This window comes from Myotis yumanensis, unplaced genomic scaffold (genome assembly GCF_028538775.1).
Source record: "Myotis yumanensis isolate MYYU_CA2020_CCGP unplaced genomic scaffold, mMyoYum1.0.hap1 SCAF_1, whole genome shotgun sequence".
Taxonomy (NCBI): Eukaryota; Metazoa; Chordata; class Mammalia; order Chiroptera; family Vespertilionidae; genus Myotis; species Myotis yumanensis.
Window position 1 is genome coordinate 205,735,534 of NW_027223752.1, and position 10,761 is coordinate 205,746,294.

A 10,761-nucleotide genomic window follows, 5' to 3' on the forward strand; every position below is an offset into this window, starting at 1 on the left:
GAATTTTTTATGATGGGCCCTTCTTTGTGGGCCTCTCATAGTGAACCCATACCACAGTATATTGCATCATTGAACCATTGCCCAACCTCCTTACCTGTGGGCTGTGAGCACTGAAGGGGGTTGTACAGTATAAAAAAGAAAGAAAGAAAGAAAGAAAGAAAGAAAGAAAGAAAGAAAGAAAGAAAGAAAGGAGGGAGGGAGGGAGGGGAATTGGAGAAGTTACAAATAAGTGGAAATGTATATCATGTTAATGGATAGGAAGAATTAACATCATAAAACTACCCAAAGCAATCTATAGATTCAATGAAATTTCTATCAAGATACCAATGGTGTATTTCACAAAACTAGAACAAATATTCCAAAAAATATATGGAACCACAAAAGATCTCAAATAGCTATAGCAATCTGAGAAAGAAGAGCAAAGTTGGAGAAATCATGTTACCTGATATTAAACTATACTACAAGGCCACAGTAATCAAAACAGCATGGTACTGGCATAAAAACAGACATGTAGATCTATGGAACAGAATAGAGGGCTCAGAAACAAACCCATGCCTTATGGTCAATTAATATTTGACAAAGAAGGCAGGAACATACAAGGGGGTAAAGATAGTCAATTCACTAAATGGTGTTGGGAAAATTGGACAAATATGTGCAAAAAAAAAATGAAACTAGACCACATTATTACACCACACACAAGCATAAACTCTAAATAGATTAAAGTCTTAAAGTTAGACTCAAAACCATAAACATCCTAGAAGAAAACACAGGCAATAAAATCTTGAACATTTTATATATATATATATATATATATATATATATATATATATATATATATATATATCTTGCCTCAAGCAAGGGAAACAAAAGAAATAAAAAACACATGGGACTATATTAAATTAAAAAGTTTGTGCACCGCCAAGGAAACCATCAATCAAATGAATAGATAATCCATTGAATGAGAGAACATATTTGCTAATGATACATTTGATAAGGGGTTAATATCCAAAACTTACAAAGAACTTGTAAGAGTCAACAGTAGCCCTAGCCATTTTGGCTTAGTGTATAGAGCAGTGATGGCGAACCTATGACACGCATGTCAGGGGTGACACGTGAACTCATTTTTTGGGTTGATTTTTCTTTGTTAAATGGCATTTAAATATATAAAATAAATATCAAAAATATAAATCTTTGTCTTACTATGGTTGCAAATATCAAAAAATTTCTATATGTGACACAGCACCAGAGTTAAGTTAGGGTTTTTCAAAATGCTGACACGTCAAGCTCAAAAGGTTTGCCATCACTAGTATAGAGTGTCGGCCTGTGGACTGAAGGGTCCTGGGTTCGATTCCAGTCAAGGTCACATGCCCAGGTTGTGGACTCGATCCCCAGTAGGAGTCGTGTAGGAGGCAGCCAACTGATGATTCTCTCTCATCATTGATGTTTCTATCTCCCTCTCCCTTCCTCTCTGAAATAAATAAAAATATATTTTTAAAAAACCTTCAACACCAAAAAGACAAACAATCCAATGAAAAAAACAGGCAAAGGACCTGAATAGACACTTCTCCAAAGAGGACATACAGATAGCCAATAGGCATGTGAAAAGATGCTCAACTTCACTAATCATTAGAGAAATGCAAATTAAAACCATAATGAGTATCACCTCACACCTGTCAGAATTGCTATCATTAATATATCAACAAACAACAAGTGTTGGCAAGGATGTGGTGAAAAAAGAACCCTTGTGTATTGTTTGTGGGAATGCAGATTGATGCAGCCACTGTGGAAAGTAGCATGGTGGTACCTTAAAAAATTAAATGACCCAGTGATTCCACTTCTGGGGATATATCTGAAAAAACCTGAAACACTGATTCAAATATCCAAGATTTGGAATCAGCCCATGTGTCCATCAGTAGATGAGTAGATAAAAACCGTGGTACATTTACACAATGGAATACTACTCAGCTGTAAAAAAAGAAGGAAATCTTACTCTTTGTAACATCATGGATGGACCTAGAGAACATTATTCTAAGTGAAATAAGCCAGTCAGAGAAAGACAAATACCATATGATTTTACTCATATGTAGAATATAATGAACAAAATAAACTAACAACAAAAAAATTTTGTGAGCATCTGGGAGAAAATATGCTAAGAAAATAATTCTAGGATGGCCCTGGCCAGGTAGCTCAATTGGTTATTAGAGTGTCCTCCCAATACACCAAGGTTTCAGGTTGGATTCCCAGTCAGAGCACATACAAGAATCAAACAATAAATGCATAAATAAGTGGAACAACAAATCAATCTCTCCTTTTTCTTCCTAAAAATCAATTAAAAATAGTGCTCATTGATCAGGGAACATGGGACAGGCAGGTACTTCTGCATACATGAGTTCATTTTGGTTTCACAACATCCCCCATATAATAAGTAATGATAAAGGTAATTTATATATTGAGTCCCATAGAATGGAGATTGCCCCAGAGGCCTGACCCATGTCATAAATCTAAACTGAAGTCAGCCTGCACTTATAGGAAACAGCTTACTGTTGAGGAAACCTAACATACACCAATCATAAACCTCCAACTCAGCTTTAGCCTGCTTACCTTATTCTAGAAAACAGGACCTGCTGGTCTTACAGGGAGATCCCTGACCTCCTAGCCAATGCTCTTTCCCATTTGCCTCTTCTGATGCTCTAGAACAGTGGTTCTCAACCTTCCTAATGCCGCGACCCTTTAATACAGTTCCTCATGTTGTGGTGACCCCCAACCATAAAATTATTTTCGTTGCTACTTCATAACTGTAATTTTGCTACTGTTATGAACCATAATGTAAATAACTGATATGCAGGATGTATTTTCTTTGTTACAAATTGAACATAATTAAAGCATAGTGATTAATCACAAAAACAATATGTAATTATATATGTGTTTTCTGATGGTCTTAGGCGACCCCTGTGAAAGGGTCGTTCGACCCCCAAAAGGGGTCGCCACCCACAGGTTGAGAACCGCTACTCTATAAGACTCATTCTTGCCCAAATCCCTTGGGAAGAGTGTTCCCTGCTTGTTTAGGCACTCTACTCCCACAATCCATGGAGGCCACCTCTTGAATAAAGGACATCAAATTCATCACTAAATTGCATTATTATTTTTGGCATTACAGCATGGACTCCGATTTTACAGAAGAGCCAAAGAGAGGTTATGTGTCTTGCCTCATGCAAGTACCTTGGAGATCAGCAATCTGGAATTAGCTGTGACTATGGCAATCCCTCCAAATGCCACCCAGCTGGGTCTAGCAGGCTGGGAACCAAAGGGTGCTGTGTAAGTCTGGGAGTCCCAGGAAGCTATGGACCAGTTTCTTTTGTCAAATTTTCAAAGGCCTTGCATTTGTACCTACACTCCAACAGTGTTAAAGCATTGCTTCTTATAAAACTTTATCTACATTTTCAAACATAATCAAAGTAGGGAATAATGCAATGAACGCTATATATCTATCATTTTGTAAAGCATTGCGTGTGTGTGTGTGTGTTATTTTAGAGAGAGAGAAAAGGAGAGGGAGAGAGAGAAACATCTACATGAAGGAGAAACATAGATTGGCTGCCTCCTGCACGCCCCTACTAGGGATAGAGCCCGAAACCTGAGCATGTACCTGACAGTGAATCAAACTGACAACTTTTTGCTACACAGGAAGACGCTCAATCAACTGAGCCACATTGGCAAGGGGTAAAGCATGCTTTTTTAAAAGTTAAGAAACCTGCCTCACATAAAGTGGTCAATGTGAAATGATGGGAAGAGACAGAAGGCGCAACTGGTTTGTAGTCCTAGTCTTGCTATGACTAAGCTATTAGCATTGAATAATTTATAGCGCCACCTGGGACTCAATTTCCTTGTTAACTGAGATATAAAACCTAGATGGAATTTCTGGGGACTTCCAGGTCTTATATTCCATACTTTGAGTCTAAAGTTTAGTCACTCAGTCAACTTCCACTCAACAAGATCCCATTATCTCCCGTTTTAATCTCCTTTTGTCCTTTCCTGTTCCTCTACATTCCATTCTTCATCCAGTGGCCTTACAAATTCAACTTTCAGGGCAGTGTTCAAGCTGCTTCATAGGAGGAGGCGCCTGACCTGGCTGAGGCCCTTCTTTCACCAACTGCACCAAACTGGCCATTTCCAGTCTCAGGCTCCCCCTGTGTGTTGTTCCAACTCGGCACCCACCCCCTTCCCAACACAGACTTACTCTGCTTGGCAACTTGTTCTCGTTCCTCAGGAATCCACTTAAAGGTCACATCCTCCAGGAGGCCTTCACTAGATCAAGTCCTGCAAAGCCCGTATGTGCTCTGTTGGCACCTGGTGCTTGGATGTCATGGCCCTAAACCCTATTTGAATGAATTCATGACTTGTATATTTATTTAACAACTGATTTCCCTTACCAGACTATAAATCCCATAATATCTGTTTTTACTGCTTTGGTCATCATTGTAATTCCAGCATCTAGCACAGTGCCTGACACAAAAAAGGCATTCAAATAAATATTTGTGGACAAGCAAAGAGTTCCCTGCTAGTCCTTAGGGATAAAAAAAAAAAAAAAAATAGCTCACAGTTTAGTGGGGAGAATGATAGATCCTCCCTTCCCACAACTGGTGGGCAGAGTATGACGTAACCTGCAGCCCGGAAATACCTGAGTGACTAACCAGGTACCTTATGTGGACTATACATTAGATCACCAATCCACACTTGCCAAATACCCTAAGACCTTGTCCTATATGGACAATACAGTAAGCCACCAATCAGTGTGCACCAAGTACACTAAGCCCCCACCCCTTCCCATCCCACCCCTCAAAAGGCGTGCCCACCCCTGCACGTGCTGCTGTCCTCCCCTTGCAAGACAGCCCGGCAGGTCCTTCTCCTCTAATAAAGCCTGTAGTCCTGGTTTTTGGCCTCTGTCTGATTTTTCAGGAAACAGACTGAAAAGTAAGAGAAAGAAGACAATGCATTTCTAGAAATGCTAGGGTGAGAGAACAGATGCATGACAGCAGATGGGATCCACTAAAGGGCACCTAACCTGGTCTGGGCCAAGAGAGGTCTAGCAGAGGGGAGTGTGGCTTCGTGGAAGAAATCCATCCAACAAGCCTCTGATAGAGCTGTGTCTGTGGAGAGGGGTGCAATAAGGAGCTGCCTCAGTGACCGTATAGGAATGTTCAGATGCTGACATTCCCACTTGTTTTGCCCCAGACTAACTTGACCTGTAGTCTCTAATGTTTTCCCACTCACAGAATGGGTTGTAAGAGAGCAGCTGTTAGTTGGTCCTAAGGTGGGTTAGTAAATGGGTATGAACTGAGCAAGTTCTTTATTTTTCAAAGAGGGGAGTGGGAATTATAATTAAGAAGGTAAACTTTCCCTTTATTTAAACTGTGAAATGGCAACATAACTTTTTTTCCAATTATAATTAACATTCAATAAAAACTTTTTTTTAGAATACCCACTTTTTAAAAAATACATTTATTTGCTTACAGTTTTCGTTTGTTTGTTTGTTTTTAATTCTCACCCAAGGATATTTTTCCCATTGATTTTCTAGAGAGAGTGGAAGGGAGAGGGAGAGACAGAGAGAAACACTGATGTGAGAGAGACACATCGATTGGTTGCCTCCCTCATGTGGCGCCTGAAACTGAGGTATGTGCCCTTGACTGGAATAAAACCCAGGACCCCTCAGTCCAAAGGCCAATGCTCTGTCCACTGAGCCAAACCAGCTAGGGTTAGAATACTCACTTTTAATGTCAGCAAGTATAAAGTCATCTTGAACTAAAAGTCAAAATGAAATGGGGTCATTCACAGCTAAAGAGAAGTTTTAGTCCTATCATTGACATTATTTTCGATAGTCCTACAATTTACATCTATTTTGTTAGTTTCTATAAATATGAATTTAAATACTGAATACTTATATATTTTATAAAATTAGAATTTGTGATTTTTTTTGTTTGTGTGGTTTACAACTAATCAGAAAGAAGGTTGTAAGAAGATAGCAAACAGCCCTGACTGGATGCTCAGTTGACTAGTGTCATCACAATATGCCAAAGTTCCAGGTTCAATTCCCAACCAGGGCACATACAAAAATCGACCAATGAATGCATAAATAAGTGGAACAACGAATTAACGTCTCTCTAAAAAATTTTTTTTTAAAATCAATAAATGAAAGAAGCCAACTTATTAAAAAAGAAAATAGCAGCAGTTACAGAACTATACAATCTCAAAACTAAAATCTTACAGAATATTAACCAAATGACATACATTTACTTATCATTTTTACGGGGTTGTGACTCCTAAAAATATTATAGCAAAATTTTCTCAAGCATAAACCTGGCCAAACCTTGATATATATATAAAAAAAGTCAGTATGGAAGATAAAAAGATGTTTCACAAGCCTGTATATTTGGTGTACTGTGGTATGCAACTTCAGGAATGTCAGGAATACAATAAAAGCTTCTTTTTTTTTTCATTTAAAGGAGGGCTGTCACTAAATGGATTTCAGAGATTAGGAGTATAGATAAACTAAAGAACATTGGTCTGCATATGCAAATCACTTCAGAGTGACCTTGAAGATGCCTGGTTTAATCTGGAGAGGAATTCTTTTTATTCTCACTTTAACACTGTAGAAATCTGTTTGAAAAACAAGCCAGATATATTTTCTTTCCAGGTTGACATATTTTGCGAAAATTTCTTTAGTGCTTAATTTACTTTAAGTGTGTTAGGTGTTTGGATTTCCATTGCTATGCAAGGAGAAACAATGGAGGGTTTATGGCCGAATGACCAGTTCTGAGATATGTTTGCAAAGCTCACTTTGGCTGATGTGGAGGAATAGATTATAGCCTAAGTGAGGTTTTATAAATAATGCAAAAGGTCAAGCCATTCCTTGCCTCAAAACCTCTATTGCAGAGTAAGGCCCTTCAGGGCTCAATCCCCCCACCCCCTCCATCTTCTCTCAACACCCCCCTGCCCTTTCCAGCCATTGTGGGCTTCCTGAGGGCAGGGGTTTCATTACTTTGTTCATTGTCATAGGACCAGTGCTTAGCAGAGCTTCCCCTAATATACAAGTAGCTGATAATATTGATTATTGAATGAATGGTTCTCCTTTGGCTTTATAAATAAACTTAAACATCCTTAACTTGGTATGGGTATCCAAGGCTTATCTGAGGCAATCACAGAATCATTTTATCTTTTTTGCCTAAAGCTCTTGTAGCCACACAGAACTTGTTTTTAATTTTCTCACAGTCTTAGAATTCTCTGTGACCTTTGCCTAGAGAAGGATCTTGACTTTCTCTTTTCTTGGCCAACTCTTTTTCAAGTTTTAAGTTTCAGCTTTAGTCTGATTTCTTCAGGAAAGCCTTTTCTTGGGAGTTTTATAGACTCTAACAACAAACATCCCATTTTTTGCTTTCTTAGTGTTTATCACAAATAATTTTTGTTTTTATATACAGTGAGCGCATTTAAAATTGTTTCTAGACTTTATTTTTTTTAGAACATTTTTAGACTTACAGAATAATGGAGCAGATAGGACAGAATTCCCATAGACCTCTTCCTCAAACACATAGTTTCCTCTATTATTAACATTTTATATTAAAATGCACATTTGTTACAGTTAATGAACCAATATGGGTTCATTGATTGTAATACATCCTTATGAATTGAAGTCCACAGTTAATAAGTCCACTGAGATTTCTTTAGTTTGTACCTATTGTCCTTTTTCTGTTCCAGAATCCTAACCCCATTACATTTAGCCATCGTGTCTCCTTAGGCTATGACAGTTTCTCAGATTTTCCTTGCTTTTGATGACTTTGACAATTTTGAGGTGTATTGGTTAGGTATATTTTGGATGTTATTTTAAGTAAATTTTTTAAGTTTAATTTTATAGTAGTAATTTAACACTCTTTTTGCAATTAGTACCCATCTTTCCTAAAACACTATAATCTCCAAGAAGGCTAGGGCCATGTCTGACTTACTCATAGCTGTATCCCCAGTGATTACAAATAGCAGACACTCAATAGAGATTGCTGAATGAATAAGTGATTTGCCCATGAAACAACTCCTCCAGCAGGTATCACTGATAATTCCCTCTCTTAGGAAATCTCTTTGGGGTTAAGTATGGCCTTCTTATTATTGCAGTATAAATCCTATGCCTTCTCTTAGTCAAATTTCAGGTTCCTTCTTTCCATCAAGTTTTTCATATTATTTTACTTAACAATATGCCTCTTTTATCTCAACTTCGTTAGCATTCATTTTGTCACATACATGTGGCCTCATTACTCAGTAACCCTTACTGAGCATTGTAGAGCATATCCACGGAGCTATAAGAAAGAAAATCTCCTTATGAAAGACTTATGATCTACTTTTGGAGACTGGAATATACGTACAGATAAACAACACTAAACAAAACATTGGGTGAACTGCAAATGAATGGTATAAACTTGAAGTACTTATTAGGTTTCTGGGAACAGAAAATTCAATGGGACTAACAGAGTAGGCTTTGAGGAAATCTAACAAGAAGGCTCAACCTTTGGCCTTCTAAGAGCACTTGATTCCTGTAATGGATATTCAGTTGTCAGCCCTAGAGCCTGAAAATCACTTTAGCACCTCTCCTAAATTAAAGATATTATGTATTGCCTGGCTCAGTGGTTGAACATTGACCCATGAACCAGGAGGTCACAGTTCAATCCCCTGTCAGGACACATGCCCGGGTTGTGGGCTTGATTCCCAGTAGAGAGCATGCAGGAGACAGCCAATCAATGATTCTGATCATTGATGTTTCTTTCCCTCTCCCTTCTACTCTCTGAAATCAATTAAAAATATTTAAAAAAAATATATTATGTATTGATGAAGTATGGTATAAGGAATATGAGCTTTGGAGTAAAAAAAACCCAGCTCTGCCTTAGCCTGTTGGTTCAGTGGATAGAGCATTGGCCTGTGGACTGAAGGGTCCCAGGTTCGATTCTGGTCAAGGGCACAAGCCCAGGTTGTGGGCTCGATCCCCAGTAGAGGGCATGCAGGAGGCAGCCGATCAATGATTCTCTCTCACCATTGGTGTTTCTCTCTCTCTCCACCTCTCCCTTCCTCAATAAATCAATAAAAATATATTTAAACAAACAAACAAAAAACCCAGCTCTGTGCTCAAGAAAAAAGTGCATAAAGATTCTGATACTTGTTAAGAAAAATCATCCAAAACGTGGAAATAAGGCAAAAAGAAGGTTGTGCAACTTTTCAATATTGTACTTGAGTTCTCTCTTAACGGGCCCACCCAAGGATGATTTAATTCTAAAAAAAAAGAAAAAGAAAAAAAGAAAAAGAAAAAATGACCACTCTTGCTATGCTACTTACTATTGATTACACCCAGAATCTTTGAAGTTACAAGTTAACTTGTAGATTTTTGTCTGATAGAAATGCAAATTATTTCTCTCCAGCAGAATAGATACCTTTAAATGGTTACAGTCTTACTGCCCTGTAGGACATGAACTAGTTTTGTCTCTCACCTAGTAAATTTATTTCAGCATGTCTTTCCAGGCAGCATTTATAAATCTCTATTACACACACACACACACACACACACACACACATACACACACACACACAATTTGTCTAGGGGCCATAGTTTAACTTTGGGCAAGTTACTAATAAATATCATTTTACTTACCCCTTCATAGTCAATGTCATGTGAAAAAACATTTTTTTTTTTGGCAAGAGGTTTGCCCAGTCTCCACACCTTGTGGGGCTTATTTTTTCTGCTTATACCTTACAGTCAAGTTTAGTTTTGAACCTGTGAGATTTAAGATGCCCATGAAACATGCCAGTGGAGAGATCAAGGAAGTCTTGAGCATAGAGTTCAGGGAAGAGGCCTGGGCTGACAATATAAATTGGGAATCATTAGCATCATCACGAAAGTATTTAGAGTTATAGGATAAAGAGGCAGGGTGAAGGAGTGGGGAAAAGAATGAGAGAAGACATAAAGACAGACAACTTTACATAATATCAAGTTGGAACTCCAATATTTAGAGATCCATGGAGGATGAAGGGGTAACAAAGAGCCTAGAAAGGGAACAGAGACATCAGAGAGGAAAAACAACATAGTGTAAAAGAAGCCAGAAGGCTAATCTGGGTCCGGTGTGCTGAGACAAGTAGAACACATACCACAGATGTATCTGGCACTTCTGGAAGAGATTTAGACTCTACAAGCATTTATTACATTCCTAGCAGGTTCCTGATGATTTCACCAATGAGAAATCCAACATGATTGGGTGCCTACTACACACCACACTGTGTTGTGTTATAGAATTATTGAGAGGAATACTTGAGAAGGCTTCCACTCACGTGGAATGTGGGTTCTAGAGCTGACTGCCTGGGCTCGAATCCCAGTCATTTCACTCAATGAATTTAGGCAATTACTACAATTCTGAGTCTCAGTTTCTTCATCTGTAAAATGGTTATAGACAGTAGCACCTAATTCATAGACTACTGTAGAGATAAAAAGTCTTTAGAATATTCCTGGCACAGAGCAAGTGCTCACTAAATGTTACCTTTATTATTATCTTTTCCAAGGAGCTAGTTTAAGTAAGAAAATTATTGCCCTGGCCAGGTAGCTTAGTTAGTTAGAGCATCATCCCGATATATCAAGGTTGCAGATACATTCCCCAGTCAGGGCAACTACAAGAATCAACCAATCAATGCATAAATAAGTGGAACAACAAACTGAGGTCTCTCTCTCTCTCTCTAAAATCAATA

At 38.2% G+C, this 10,761-nt stretch overlaps 1 non-coding gene across 1 annotated transcript; it reads left to right on the forward strand.

The window, feature by feature from the left end:
- On the forward strand, window positions 1-130 carry LOC139001384 (small nucleolar RNA SNORA42/SNORA80 family). The gene has a single exon (XR_011469979.1). It is a non-coding gene; the product is annotated as a small nucleolar RNA SNORA42/SNORA80 family (small nucleolar RNA).
- The last annotated feature ends 10,631 nt before the right edge of the window (window positions 131-10,761 follow it).